The following is a 16,891-nucleotide window of genomic DNA, read 5'->3' on the forward strand; positions in this document are numbered from 1 at the left end:
TTTTTTTTTAAATTAAAAATCTTTCTGTGGTACGGTTTAAGTCCTTGTACATTCCGTATGTCTTTGTTCGGTTCTCACTATAGAAAATAGTTAAGCTGGTCACTTGGTTCAGACTAAGTTATTGTCCCTCAGCCTTTTGCAGATAGTGTTCCAAATTTTACTGGTCTTCTGTTTCTGGTAAGAAATATGAAGTCAGCCTAAGCTTATTTATTTGATAATCTGGTCTTTCCTCCAAGGTCATTTTAAGATTCTGCTCTTTATGTTTGATGCTTAGAAGTTTTATTGAAGCATAGCTAGGTATAAAATTTTTAAATATCCTGCTTGCTATTCAGATACACTTTGGTTTAATGACTCATGTCTTTCTTTAATTGGGAAAATTCTGGAGAAAATGTAATATAATGAAAGAAACCTGACATCAGAAGAAAAAGCTAAAGATTGGATTTTGAAAACTCCACGCTATGTGGAAGAGCACCTAATCTCCCTAAAGCTCAGAGTTCTCCTCTCCATCCCAGGGTTGTGATGACAGTCAGATGAGGAATTCGATAATAATAATAAAGATTACTATTGACCAAAAGCTTTCGGTTTCCCAGGCATTGTGGTAATCTATGAATACACATGCATGCTCACACACACAAGCTCACACACACACACACACACACACACACACACACATTCTCATTTAACCCTCACAATACTATTTGCATTGATGAGAAAACCAAGGTGAAACAAAGTCAAATACATCCCCAAGGAAAGGCAAAAGCATAATATAAAGTAGACAGTTTTGAACAAAGTTATTAGTGTGTTTTATCTTTCTTATTCCGTTGAAAGCCACTTGAGTGCAAAGCTTCTGTCTTTCTGTAACAGAGACCTAGCAAATGTTTGAATGACCTTACATTTCCATAAGTGAATCTATAATGCACAGAAAAATGCAATTTAATGATTTTATGATTTGTTCACAATAATGAATATATGTTCTTCATCTAACTGCTATTTACTCAAGAGAAGGCATTTCATTTATTTTTGTGTCATTATTTTTGACTGTTCAATATTTATTAAATATTTCAAGTGGTGTCAGTGGGAAAAGTTTATTAGAGCATACAAGCTTCATGATGGGAACATGTAAATCTTACTCTCATTCACCCATATACATCCCCATCTATGCCTATACAGAGAGAGAGGAAGAGAGAGGCAGAGAGATGGAGAAGAAGGACGTAAACTTATTATAGAAATCTGCTACCAATTTCAAGCTAGGACAGACCCTTACCTGGATGACAATAAAAAATAGTCTTCTTTTAAAACATGAATCGGTACCAAAAGTACCATATGAGAGAATTTCTGTATTTCCTCTCTTCCTTTTTTTTTTTTTTTAATTTCTATTGGGAGGAGGTAAAATCAGAAGTATTATTGTCATATTACAATTCTTTTCCCCTTGAGGATTCTTTTAGAAATGTAAGTCTGGAAAACCTTCAGATTTTCCCTAATAGCTGAATAAAGGCTAAATTAAATATAAATTAATTAATTTTATTTTCTTTCTTGATTGCTGCATTTGTATTCCTTTTTAAGATTTTATGTACTTATTTGACAGAGAGAGAGAGTACAAACAGAGGGAGCAGCAGAGAGGGGGAGAGGGAAAAGCAGACTCCACGCTGAGCAGAGAGCCCGGTGTGGGACTTGATCCCAGGACCCTAAGATCATGACCTGAGCCGAAGGCAGACACTTAACTGATTGAGCCACCAGGTACCCCTCCATTTGTATTTTTTATGTTAACATGGCTTTCCTTAGTTATAAACAGATTCTATTTGTAACCCCCAAATTAAATTTCTAAGTACTCTAAAAGGCCTCTTACTCTGAATTAAGAAAATATCCAGGTGGTTCTCAGAGTCTACAAAAGGATTTAGATTTAGGAGTCAAAACATTAATCTTTGGGAACCCTTATATGACACCTGGGGAGAAAGTTGGTTTAACTCAATCCCTCCAAAGAGTCATGGGCCTTCTAAGAACCCACACATAATACCTTAGAAGGCAACTTTAGGCATGAATGTAAAACAGTACCTATGAAGTGTCTGTGGGAACTTATGACTCTGGATCCATAGTTGAAAATGAATGTCTGCTCTAGTTTTTCCTTTATTATTTCTGGCATAAACAGATTTTAAGGTATTTTTAAATATTATTATTTATTTTTCCAGTATATATTTACTCAATGCCTACTGTGGTTAGCACCTCTATTATGCCAAACTCCATGAAAACCTACAACACCCCTGCCTTCATGAAGTTTCAGTCAGCTTATTACTTGATCATCATATGATTTAAGGACTCACAAATATTAGGTTAAATGGAATTCCCAGAAGCCACCTAGGCCATTCCCCTACCTCAAAAAAAGACTTAATGAGATATTATCTGACAGATTTTGTTATTTGTCATACTTGAATATTTTTAGAGGTTTTTCTCCTAACTTCCAGTCAGAATCAATGTTCTTATATGTAATAAAAGTACATGTGTAGAATGTTATTTACACAAACTAAGGTATAAAGGTGGCCTGTGGTAGTAGCATTGCCAATGAGATACAAGATGTCCAGTAAAATTTGAATTTTTATATAAGTATGACCCAGATATTGCATAGGATATAAAACTTAGACTAAAAACTTAACTATTGTTTATCTGAAATTGAAATTTAACTGCGCATCCTTTAATTTTATTTGTTAAATTTGATAACTCTGGGGCACCTGACTGTCTCAGTAATTTAAGAATCTGACTTTTGGTTTTAGCTCAGGTCATAGTTTCAGGTTTGTGAGATCAAGACTCCTGTCAAGCTCAGCGCTCAGCACAGAGTCTGAGATTCTCTCTCTCTTTCTCTCCCTCTCTCTCTCTCTCTCTCAGATAAATAAATAAATAAATAAAACCTCAAAGGGGATTACTTTTTTTTTTCTAAAGATTTATTTATGTATTTGTCAGAGAGAGAGAGAACATGAACAAAAGCAAGGAGAGCAGCAGGCAGAGCAGGCAGAGAGAGAAGCAGACTTCCTGCTGAGCAAGGAACCCAATGTGGGACTTGATGTGAAGACTCTGGGATCATGACCTGAGCCCAAGTCAGACACTTAAACTACTGGGCCACCCAGTTGTCCCAAAGAATATTGTTTAAAAAAAAATCTGATAACTATTTGGTAGAGAAAGAAGGGACATCAGTCAAAAAATATTTAAGGTATTAATTAATGATATAACAAATAAAATAATTCAATGGAGGTAGATAAGCTCCTCCTCCCTTATGGTCTCTGATGCTATTTAAAGGAGACTCAGCTAGGCTTGCTTGCTCTATTTTGAAATCTTTTACAAATCCTAATGGAATCAATATGTACCTTAGGTAGAACATTCTTGCAGATCATTTATACAACACTGTTACTTTTTTAAATAAAGGAATGGATACCCAGAGAAATTAAGTAGCAAGTTCTAAATAGGTGGAATTAAACTCTAACCTGCTTATCTTTATTTGTAGTCCTCTTTTCTTTTCACTATATCTCCAAGTTTTTCTTTGGAATTTAAGATTTGGGGGGCTTAAATATAAAAATATATACATATATTTAGAAATAACAAAGAGCAAAGGTGAAAATTCTAACAGTCCCTGGTCTTATATTCACATTTAAACAAGTTGTTTTAAGAGTTTGCATTAGTATTTTTTGTTTTTTTTTTAGTAACTCACATAATGGGCTTTAAGGAAGTATTTACTTTCTTACAAAGAGGAAATTGTTCCCTATTCTTTTGAATTGGCTTGAACCTTGCCTAAATGGTTGTCATGAGGTGAGAACATTGCAGGTTCTCAATTTGATGTGCTGGTAGGATTACCATCTGAGTTTCCTCTGGAAAGTCTGAAAATAAAATGTCTAGACTGATTTTCAATCCAGAAACTCAAACATCAAGAAACTTGGGCAGTCACAGTAGCCTGAGGAGATGGAGTAAACCCAGCTGGGGCATGCATAGTCACGCTGTGTCCTTCAGAGTTTACACCAATTCCGCTTTTCTCCCTCCAGCCAAAATAAGAATCAAGTCATTTTTCCCATGCTACCTTCTCATCAAAATCTTTCTTTTTTCAGTTTCTTTCTGATCCTGTCTTGGTTCTCATTTCAACCAAGTTTCTAAACTTTTCATTTCTGCTGAATATTTGGTGAGATTTCAGAATGTAACCATTCTTTATAACTTCATTTTCTTTTTAACTCTGGGCAGATCAGACTAGATACTTCTATGATTGATTCATTTGTACCATGGCCATGTACTAAGCACTTATTGCACATAATAAACAAAAAGGGAGATGAAGGTCACTCTATTATATAACCTCAGCCAGTATCACTCATGTAGTGGTCCTGCCAGAACTTGTAGTAAGAATTATAGCCATCTATTTTGTGGAAGTTAGCTTTGATTTTCCTGCTCTCTGAATACTAATCAAGGAACTTTGCTATTATTAAGCAAAACCTTGTTAGGTAACCTTGGTGGTAAGGTTACCTCCACCAAAGTGGAAACTTTACATTGTATAAGGGCTGCCCTGCCTAGGTACCAGTCTGGTATGAAAGTAGATACTTTCTCTGTCAATATAACTCTACTCATCATGCCCTGCATGACAATTTGTGGGCTATACCTAGAAAGCAGTACCCCAGGTCAACCTAACAATAAAATAAGCAGCTGATACTAGTGACCAAGAAGCACAAACCATAGAGAAATTGAGATACATCTACTAAGAGTAGAATCTAAATAGGACAAAAGATCAAAGATGTAATAGGAAACCAAGGCAAATCTCTTGACCTGGGAGATAGGCAAATATAGGGACATCTGGGTCTACCAAAGAGTTTAAGAGAGATTCCTAAATTTCTTGATTTCATCTACTCTGTTTTAGCAACTCTGCAAGAATCCTAGCCACCATGATCTCTGGTCTATGGTAATAGAATTTAAGTTGGTCTCTCTTCTTCTGTTCCAGTCTTTTCTCTTTCTTGTAACCAAAGTGATTTTTAAAAAACCAACAGCACACAAGTTTGATTGTGTAGTATGTACTCCTCACCCTCCTTATTACCTTCCCATTCTAAGATAAAGCAAAATTCCTCAGAGGTCCTTCATGGTAAAACTTTTAACACTACATGTTCAGTCTCGTTTCTCACTGCCTCTCCCATGTTCTCTCCAGTCTCATCACCAAACTATCCTCTTATAGGCCCAGCTTCTTACTGACAGAATTTTTACATAAATGGCTCCTTTGGCTAGAATGCTTCTTTGTCTTATCTTGACTAGTGAACACTTCCTTAACTACCAGTTTCAGGTTAAGTTTGGGGAAAAGCTTCCTTGAGGACTCCTGACTAGGTCAAATCCCCTAGTCAAGGTTTTCGTGTACCTCTTCTTGTTATCATTTATCATGACTCTAATTTTACCTCTCTTTAATGGACCATATGATAAAAATCTGTAACCCCCTACTAGACTGCAGTGTCCATGAGGGAAAGAATGGTGTCTTGACAGCCACCATTCTCTTACACCATAAATGAAGAAAAACTCAAAATGGATGAAAGACCTCAATGTGAGATAGGAATCCATCAAAATCCTAGAGGAGAACGTAGACAGTAACCTCTTCAACATTGGTCACAGCAATTTTTTTCAAGATATGTCTCTATAGGCAAGGGAAACAAAAGCCAAAATGAACTTTTGGGGCTTCACGAAGCTAAAAAGCTTTTGCACAGCAAAGGAAACAGTTAAAAAACTGAGAGATAACCCATGGAATGAAAGAAGATATTTGAAAATGAAATTATAGATAAAGGACTGGTGTCCAAGATCTATAAAGAACTTCTCAAACTCAACACTGAACAAAATGAATAATCTGGTCAAGAAATGGGCAGAAGACATGAACAGACACTTCTCCAAAGAAGACATACAAATGACTAACAGACACATGAAAAAATGTTCAACATCACTAACCATCAGAGAAATACAAATCAAAACCACAATGAGATACTACCTTACACCAGTTAAAATGGCAAAAATTAACAAGATATGAAACAACAAGTGTTGATGAGAATATGGAGAAAGGGGAACCTGCTTACATAGTTGGTGAGAATACAAGCTGATACAGCCACTCTGGAAAATGGTATGGAGGTTCCTCTCACCATTAAAAATAGAGCTATCCTATGACCCAGCAATTGTACTGCTAGGTATTTACCACAAAGATACAGATGGAGTGAAAAGAAAGGGCATGTGCACGCCAATGTTCATAGCAGCAGTGTCCACAATAGCCAAACTGTGGAAGAAGCCAAGATGTCCTTCAACAGATGAATGGATAAAGAAGATATGGTTCACATATACAATGGAATACTATTCAGCTGTCAGAAAGGATGACTCCCCATCATTTGCACTGACATGGATGGAACTAGAAAGGATTATGCTAAGTGAAATAAGTCAAGCACAGAAAGACAATTATTTTATGGTTTCACTCATATGTAGAATGTGAGGAATAACATGGAGGACCACAGCGGAAGGGAGGAAAAACTGAATGGGAAGGAATCAGAGAGGGAGACAAACTTTGAGAGACTCTGGACTCCAGGAACCAAACTAAGGGTTATAGAAGGGAGGGGAAGGCGGGGAAGGGTAACCGGGTGATGGGTATTAAGGAGAGCACATGTGATGATGAGCACTGGGTATTATACACAAACAATGGATCATGGAACACTACATCAAAAACTAATGATGTACTATGTTGGCTAATTGAACATTAAAAAAAAAAAAATTGTCTTAAGGAGCATTTTTGTTTCAAGTGCCCAGCATAGAACCTCCATCATGGCCACTATATCTATGCAACCAGTGAGTATGACTCTAAGAAGTGAAGCCTACTTGTAATTATTTCATTTAATGGAATTTATTATACTCTTAATACTTGGCACTCAGGAAGCTCTTGGATCTCCAGGTTTCTGTGCAAGGGATCAAGACACATCATGTGGGAATTCTGTGAAGGAGAGGGTTCTTCACCCTTTGTAACTGTGATCCTAAACTGATGACAGAAGGAGCCACATTTTCCACCACCATAGTGCTCCACATACTTCAAGTTTGGAGTTTGAAAAGATTTGTGTGTGTCACCAAGCTCACCATATGTATTAAGTAACAATTCATTTGTTTAAAGATTTTATTTTTTTATTTGACAGAGAGAGAGATCACAAGTAGGCAGAGAGGCAGGCAGAGAGAGAGGGGGAAGCAGTTTCCCTGCTGAGTAGAGAGCCGTATGGCTTGATTCCAGGACCCTGAGATCATGACCTGAGGTGAAGGCAGAAGCTTAACCCACTGAGCCCCAGGCTCCCCAAAAATTCATTTTCTTTTTCTTTTCAAAGACACAAATAATAGCTAGCTAGTGCTGTTAGTTAACATAAACTTACAGTGTTAATATACTCTGTTGATATTCTTACAAATGAAAATATAGCAAAAAATACCTGTGTCATGCGAGGCTTCAAATTTCATTATACATAACTCTGAGCTTTTATTTTTGTGTTTTGAGGACTGATAGAAATCTAGGGCCCTAAGGCTGGGAACCATTGCACCAAGTGTCATAAGGACAGGACAATAAAACTGGGGTGAGAAGACCTTCCTCTCTGTTCTGCTACTGCTGTGTCCCTTTCACAGCATTGTGACCTGGAGTATTTATTAATAGAGACTATAGGTAGGCAAGAGATTAGTGTAAGGCTTATGGACTGATGTGGTGTCTTAGGAAGAAACACCCCACTGAGGAAGAAGCAGACAGTGGTCCATGCCTTCCTGAGAAGAACATTTTTTTGAAACTTCAGCATGGTTAAAGTTACCATTTTCTTAGTTGTAAACTGACATTACAATCTGTGGGTTACATTTAGTAATAATTTCAGACATGCATGGCTGGTTTCTTAAAGCCAAATAAGTATTTAGATAATAGAAGGAACAAAAGGTCAGACACTGGCCTGCCAAAGCTTGACAGTGATGCATGTTTTCAGGAACAGAAACAGTGATTTCCTTTATTCTGCTTTGAGACGATATCTTCGAAGTCTTCACTTATCATAAAATAATAGCATATCATCTGTATGAAATACAAGGAAGTAATTAAAACATGACCCCAATTTACATTATAGTAGTTGAGTGAAGACAAATGAAATTTTATGTATAAAAGTGGTTTGAGCCTCTAGGAGGAAGGTTTTAATACAAAACCTGAAGAATGCTCACTCCAGATGTTTCTGTGAGTAAAAATTACACTGAAATCACGTATATTCCCCTTTTATGAAATCTGAAGCTAATTCTAGCCATAAATAGAGCAGATGTAATATGACCAGGGAAACACTGCTATAGGTGTTCTCTAAAATGCTACTGTGACAGGTAGGCATAAAAATCTGATGCTGACTCCATGAAAACTGAGACTGTGGCTAAAAGGTTCATTTAAGGTGAGTCAACAGTAGAATTCCTCTGCCCAGATCCTTTTTGAATTAAGTGAAAAATAGCACTGTTATACTTGTCTCCAAAATGACCTCTAATACCATTCTGCAGCATTCAAGCTACACCCACCACTAAATTGCACTTTAAAACCACTAAACTGCAGTCCTGTCTAAAGGTTAACGACTCAAACCCATAACATAACATTTATAAACAAACAGCTTCAGAAAGAGAAGGAAAAGTCTTAACCAGCAAACAGAAATAATATTTACGGTATTATTGTAAGTGCATGGAGCACAGCTCACAAAGGATACTCCTTCATTTTTCAGTAAAATCAATTGAGGAAGAGCTGTGTTATGACTCAGAACTGACTTTCCTTTAATCTGATATTCAGACCTTGTTGATGGTGCCAATACTTTTTATGTTCAGGTTTACCTATGGCTTTCGATAGAGTGTCCTGAAATAGCCTTTCCTTACTCTTTGGGAAATGAAACAGAGCCAGGGACGGGAATGAGAAGAAAATCCCGTACTCAGATCACACCGAACCTGGACTTCAAGTATAGGATCCCCTGTGGGACCTACTCCTGGCCAATGGATTGATGAGCCAGTAGGGAAATGAGAAGCCCAAAGGGGACTACACATTTTGAGGTTTGTGCTGACTTTCTTCAACCACAGACTTTCCAATGGTTAAGGGGCACCTGGGCACCATTGCTCTGGAATGTAAAATGAAGAGTTACCAACCTAGTTGCAGCTCCTTAGAAATATTTCTGGTTGGCTTTTCTCAGTACTGATGACAAAATAATCAGTCAGAAGACTCTTATTAAAACATATGCCACTTTTCAAAGAGGGTGAGGCTTTCATAGACAAAACAAAAGCTATTTTTCTTCTTGGTTCCTACCTGGCAGAAAGAGGGACCACTGATGTTCATGGGCAAGAGTTATGTGAATCCCTGTTTTTCTTAATTTGTGTAGAAGCCCCTACACAATATATATCCTATACTGGAGGAGTGAGAAGAGAGGGGAGCTGAAAAATGGAAAGGTCACCACTCTGACAATTTGTCATGGGAAATCAAAATGCATGCTAATGTAAATGGAGAAAATTGGAAAGAAAAAATAGGGACTATGTTCATAATCAGCTAGAGTGTATTTCCCAGTGCTTAAGCAGTGGTTCTGACCACATACAACTGTTTAGGGTGTGTACATAAGCAGGGGTTAGTTTAGGAAGGAAACAGAAGCTTACCTGTTCCCCAGCGATTTACATGAATGAATAACTCAAAACAGACTAGCAATTTTAAAAAAATAGCCAAAAGCCACATTCACATTTGTCTGGGAATTCATGTTGGAGAATAGCCTTTTGGAATTGTAACAATGAAATGCTAACATTTTGATCATTTTAATCATCATTCATAAATCTCGAATAGTTTTGCCAAAATAAATATATTTGCTTTGGGTTAAAATGTACCAATTTTGTACTTTGAAATAATGTTTTCCTTTTTTCAAAAAGCCAGATAATCAACGCACAGGAATTTGAACACAACAAAGTGTACCCTGGGCTTCAGGTCCAAAACTATTTGATACTTAAAATGATGGATTTCGTTTTGCCTATGACATTTGACAAATGTTAACATATTGCCATATTTTCTTCTTTATTAAGAGAAATAAAATGTGTAGCTGTCACTGATGTCTCCCTCCACATGTCATTCCCCTTCTTTTCCTAAAAAAGCCATGAAGTCACTGAATCTGGAACACTGCTAAGGGATGCAAGTCATTTACTGTAGAACTCAAGTTTTGCAATGGGACACCTCAAGAACCACCACTTCAAGTGCCCACATTTGTTTTTGAACATTTACTATAGATGTTTGGATCTTTATATAATACTTATCATTTATTTACCTATCTATCTTAAAGATTTTATTTATTTGACAGAGAGGAGCACAAGCTGGTGGAGTGGCAGGACCCCACTGAGAAGCAGGGAAAGGAGAGAGCCCAATGCAGGGCTTGATCCTAGGACCCTGAGATCATGATCTGAGCCAAAGGCAGATGCTTGACCAACAGAGCCACCCAGGAGTCCCTCTTTAGGCAATATCTCGTATGCCTTCAGTGCTTTAAAAGTATTTATAAAGACACAAAGCTGTGCATGTCTTTCTCCATCTTATGTTATTTTTAGTTACAGTAGAGTTAGTGATTATCTACCCATTAACTATTTCCTCCCTATTCCTTGATAAAGGAGCCCCAGTTTTGTTGAGATTTCCATCCCTTAGGAAAAGAGAACCTGTCCCCATATCAAAGGTAAATACCAATTAGAATAAGCAGTCATGGTAATCTCATTCCTTCCCAGTGAGTGGACTAAACAGGACCATGTGACCTAATTCTGGTCAGTAAAACAAGAGAATCCCCCTGGGAGGTTTTGGGTAAAGATCTCTTACTCTTGAAAGTATAGAAAGACATGGCTTCATTGTCTGCTGGTGGTTGTCCTATCTGTAAGACCTAGAACTGTGTGGCCATCTTGCTACTTTGAGTAGGTTTGCCTAAAGATATGTCCAAATAATGACCGTGGTTATCCTACCTCAGGTTTGTTTTTATATGAGCTAAAGCTTTTCCTTTTTATATGCCATATAAATCATAATTTTTATTACTTTCAGGAAAAAAGCATCTGTGTTTTTACAGTACTGAAAAATACATATTTTTTGAATATTTTAAATCACTGAATAGTTCTAATGTATGAATATTTATCCATTGTCCTATTAATGGACATTTAGACTATTTTTAGTTTTCTACTATTACAATATTGCAGCAAACATCTTAACTCATGTCTTTTTATGCATATTGTGTAAGTGGAATTGTTGGGTCACGTACATAGGATATAGTGGTTATCTTTGCTTGCAGTAAATATTCCCAAATGTTATCCAAAGAGCCTGATTGATGCCCCTGCAGCAGTATATAAGAGCATTGTTTTTTCCAGCATTATTGGCCTTTCAGGGTTTTATATTTTGGTATTTTCATACTTTTGCCTTCATGCTGAAATAGTGTCTTCTTGTTGCTTTCCCTTTCCATGTTTACAAATGAGGTTGAGAAACTTTTATGTATTTGTTAGTCCTTGAAGCTTCCTTTTTAAAAATTGTTTATTTAAGTCATGTCTGTGTTTTTCCATTGGATTGTTTGTATTCCTTGCTGTTGTTGTTGGTTTTAGAATTTTTAGAATTATTTGTGGTATCTTTTGTGACACACACATTTATAGTTTGTAATCAGATTTTTCATTGATAAGTTATTGATAAGTTATGATTTTTATGTCTTCCTTAAAAATCTTTTCTGAGGACATAATGATATGACCCTAAATTTTCTTAAAAATTGTAAAGTTTAGCTTTTCACGTTTAGATTTTTAGTATATCTAGTCATCTTTGTTTTGCTTTTTAATGAGGTGAAAATATCTAAGTTGTCGTATTGTATAAATCCCTTGTAGAAGTTAAGATATAATCAGTGAACAGAAACCATGCTAGGTATTTCAGAAAAGGGAGTTTAATATAGAGAATTAGTTACACAGGTATTGAAGGAGTGAGAGAACAAAAGTGGAACACTTTGTTTCAGCCCAAAGAGAACTGAAGGAAGCAGATATCAGCCTTAGGTCTAGATGAGCAGAAGGAAAGAATTGGGATTAACAGAGCCTAGACACTCAGAGGACTCCCCTGAGAATATGTGCTCTGACCTTTCGGACCTCCACCTGGCTTCTGCTGGCACCTCTGATGGGCGCAGGGAGGCTGGCTCTGGGAAGTGCTGAAAGAACTAGAAACCGGGGTGAACTAGAAACTGCTGGGCTGACCTGCTGCTGCCTGGGTGAATTGCTACTGCTAGGGCAATGCTAATAGGAAAACAGGAAAAAGAACAACCTTTTCTTCCTGCATTCCAGTCTGCCTCTATTACTTCCACTTGGCAGAACCTAAGGGGAAGCCAGGTAGCAAAGGAATCTGGAAAATGTAGACTGTTTTCCCAGTTGCAGCTTTACTGAACAGAGTATAGAAGGATGGATTCGATCCAAAAGAAAACATGGGAAAATAAAGAGCCCATTAGTGGTGTCCACAGTGGGCTACATGTATCCAAGGGGATATGCAACCTGATTCACAGGAATGTGAGAATAAATTCAATTATGCTGTTATTTAACAAGACTAGAGTTTTCACACTAGTGCCTTCACTCAATCTACATAACCATTGTTAAATGTAAAGATAAGATTAACTCTGTTACCAAAAAACCTATATTCCAGAGTCGACCTTGATAAGATAACAAGTTATTATTGGTAGTATGCTACTTAGCAGATATTTTCTTAAAAACAAATACCATTAATTTGACCCTTCAAGATAACAGTGACATTTTAGCAAGAAACAGCTTTTCAAAAGAAGCCTCATATAAAGAAAATTTGTGAGAGAATATTTCTATCATTGTGTTACTTTGTTGGCAAAGTTGATATCTAATCAAATGTTTTCATTTGTACAAATAATCTCAAAATACACCAGCCAAAACACTTTCCAAATGAAAAATTCTAGTGTATTTTCAATGTGTTTTGTAAAAATATAAATATAGACTACCTTTTCATATTTTTCAGGACAATGACATTAGAGAATTTGGAACTTTGCTAGCTGAATTTTGTCAAAAACCACTCATAATTGGTGGATGAAACTAAAAAATGAATTCAGGACTTAAATAAAACCCATGACACACTTACTTCATTTTGGACCTCTGGATTATTATTAGTGATCTTTAAAAAAATTAAAGCAGCAATTAACACAAATGTAAAGTTAGCTGAACCTAAAACCCAGTTTTTATATCACTATACATAACGTATTAAACTGAGATTTTAAAATAAAAAAAGTTTGGTTTTAGCAAAAAATCATTAATTTAAGTGAAAGCAAAATACTTTATATTAGTGAATACATAAAGTATTCATCTCACTTTTTCTTATTTTTAATTTCCCTTGTTTATCATTTAAATTTAAACATTAGTTCAGCAATATGTAGATATGTTATGAACACATAAATACTCTAGAGGGTCTGTGTGAGCAAATCTGGTTATTTTAAATCTAATGAGCTATGCAATAGGATGTATAACCAAAAACGATTGGAAAGAACTGTTACAAGATAAATAGGCATATTAAAAATGTAGAGCTTATTTGTGTAAAAATGATTTGAATTGGGCAGTATCCAATGTAACAGACAGAAAGGAGCTCCAAGGACCTGTACAAAATGAAAAGCTTTTATAAGCAGAAGGGAGCAGGAACAGACATTAAACTAGACCAAAAAAGTGGTTTGGTTACTTACTGCAAGGTCACTTTCCTTTAGGGGATCACAGGGGTCTCTCAGGCAAATGACCTAACTAGTGTGGTCAGGCAAAACCTGATAAACTTGTTTGAGATTACATTTCTGGAAGAGCTGAACTGTAATTAAGTCTCAGTGTGGTAACATGGGACTTAGCATAAGCGATTCCGTTTTGGGCCGTTTGGTAGTTGTGATGTTATACTGTTTTTAATTCCTAAATATAAATTATTTAATAACCTAAAGAATATCCAAAAATAAGTAGACTAAGAGATTTGAAAGCTTTTATTTTCTAAAAAGTTACAGCATTTAACATATGTTTTACTTACTTCAGGACTAAATATTCTAGATATTTGTATACATGAAGTGCTTTGAAGAATAGGTGACTGACTTCCAGCCATTACTTCATTATTTTATGAAATCAGTCATAGTCTGATTTTGGTTTTCTAAATTTCTCAAATGTGTGTGTACGCGTGTGTACGTGTGTGTGTGTGTGTGTGTGTGTGTGTGTGTGTAACTTAATTTATAAAAATATATAACTTTCTATTAGTAAAACTTTAGTCTATTAGTAAAATATATATTTGACTTCATATATTTTCATGTTTCCTAATTAACTGCATACTTGCATATTTGTTCTTAAGTAGTTAGAAGACATAAACAAGTCACTCTACCTATTCAGGCCTCATGCCCTTCACTTTTTAATGAAGGGATTGGCATAGATATCAAAGGACCCTTTCAAGCCTCAAATTTTTGGTATTACATAGAAAACTAATCTAGAATGGGGCTTTTCAAAATATTTCATTAAATTTCAGAATTCCAGTGAGCTGACTTTCAGAGTTTTAGTGGCTGGCAGTGTTCCCAGTGCCTGCAATAGAAGCATTAACTTTTCTCCTGGTCCGCTTGAAGAGATACTCCAAAACAAAACTTCACCATTGTTGCGTGTTCCTGGGAGGGGCAGGAAAGGAACTCATAAGACTACTTTCTAAGTCTTGAGAAACTTTTAAAGAGTCCTAACATGCTACATGCCCAAAGATGCCATCATGTAAATCTATCTTGTGTACTATTTCCACCTGCTTCATGTACAGACCATTATTGCCTGTCAGCTTGCCTTTTTCCTCCACCATCTTGGGATGATCTCTGGCTTTGGGGCTTGTACACTTGAAGGGTTTAGACCTAGTCTTTCTTCCTGTCTTTCTCTCCACACTAAGATACCCTTGCAGGTTCCTTGAAAGTGAAAGAACATGGCCATTTCAGGGATGTTTGTTTTGTGTCTGCTCCACCAGCAGCCGGCACTGCCCCAATCCTACAATGAGAGTTTGGAGTCTAAGGCATGAAAAACAGCTTGTAAGAATTTCAGAGACTCATAAAATTTGTAAACTAATGATCTAGACCTTTCATTTTCTTTGGAAAGGTGGCAACCCAAAATTGCATGGAGCCAAAACGAATTTTTAAGACACAAGGAAATGCCTTTATTTAGGCTTTCATTCCTTGAAATGTTAGACAACTTGTCACTCTCCGGTAGAAAAATAAAAAAAATTTTTAAATTAAAAAAAAAAAGACCTCTGTGTATGGAATAAAATGGCCTTCAAAGAGGCAAAATAAGATCATCTGGTCTGTGACAGGGGTAGAATGACACTGCTACAAGGCAATGGCAGACAATGGCTATGAGGAGAGACAGGATAAAATGGGTACAGGGCCAAAAAGACAAAGAGAAACAACCCACTGGGAATGGTTATAAGTCCTTTCCTGTGTAATACAGTAGAGGAAAAAAACAAACAAACAGAGGCACTAATAGCTCAGTAGACAGACTTTGGTTGAAAATCTATAAAACAAGTAAATGGCCAAGTACATCCAAACGCTGGGTCGGCCTGGGGGATAAAACATGTCTGCTCCCAAATACCTCACTCCATTACTTTGGTACTTAAAATGTCTACTCTTATTCAGTCCTTGGGGTGGTACCATTATCTCAAGAATGCAAACGTTATAAATTAATTAAAAGGGATGAAAGGAAGTTTTTAATTAAAAAACATGGATTTTTAAAATTATTTGCTACTTTGGAAATCCAAAAGTGAAGTCCTAGGAGAAGCTACTGCAGGAAGATACGTTTTAATGGAGCCACCCAGTCACTTACTAAAATATAATCTTATTTAATTCTCTTAATGTTACATAACACTTTTCTGTAGTTTCCCTTTTTATTCTTGTCTCTGATTCTTGCCTCTTCCCATTGATATACATAAATACAGAAGCATATTTTGTTTACCATTTTATACCCAGTGCCTGCACATTGCTGAGCACATGGTAAGCTCAGAAGACACATTTGTTAAATGCCTGATAAGTGAATGAATGAATGAGTGATTTAAGGAAAGAATAATATAGAGAAAGATTCAGAGATGTGTATTTGTGTACATTTGAAAAAGATAAGCCTAGGTAAGTTGCTGGGAACATGGAGAAAAAAAAAAGTAAGGAGTTTGGACAATGGGTACCTAAAGTCAGAAGAGAAGGAGGGTTACCAAAAATAAATGTCCCATTTTCTCCAGTATTGGTCCTGGAAATAAATTTACTTACTATGCCTTAATTGGGAGGTGCAGGGTATTACTGTATTTCAGAACTATTGAAAAGGCCTTGGAATGAGGCATGAGCAGCACTGCTTTTGTATTTGGCCTGGGCCTCTACCAAAAATATCCCTTGTGCTTTGCAAGAAATGTTACAGAACTGGGTGCTCTGAAATGCCTGCTTTTAATTTACAGAAATAACAAGCATTTTGCTCAACTCCATGGTGGTCCTTATTAAGCAAGTGTAAGCGTTGGATGCTAGTGAAGTCCTGTCTATGTGCCGTGGTGGTGCTTTTTTCATGACTGGCTCCAAAGTTCCTGTGTAGAAAATGAGCAGAAAGAAACCTTGACAGTTTTCAAATTTAGTAACAATTTCATCATTTAATTCAGTATTTGAAGTAAAGAGAGGGCAAAAAAGCTGTTTGGGGAATACTTTGACTTGCCTGTCTTACCCTCAAAGAGGTTGGATGTGATAAAGGGATACAGAATATAAACAGCCCTAAAGGTTCCAAATCTTCTAAAGCTATAAATTTGTTTGGTTCATTTGTTGTTTCTTCTTCTTCTTCTTCTTCTTCTTCTTCTTCTTCTTCTTCTTCTTCTTCTTCTTCTTCTTCTTCTTCTTCTTCTTCTTCTTTCTTC

The sequence above is a fragment of the Mustela nigripes genome, chromosome 2 (genome assembly GCF_022355385.1).
Source record: "Mustela nigripes isolate SB6536 chromosome 2, MUSNIG.SB6536, whole genome shotgun sequence".
NCBI classification, from domain to species: Eukaryota; Metazoa; Chordata; class Mammalia; order Carnivora; family Mustelidae; genus Mustela; species Mustela nigripes.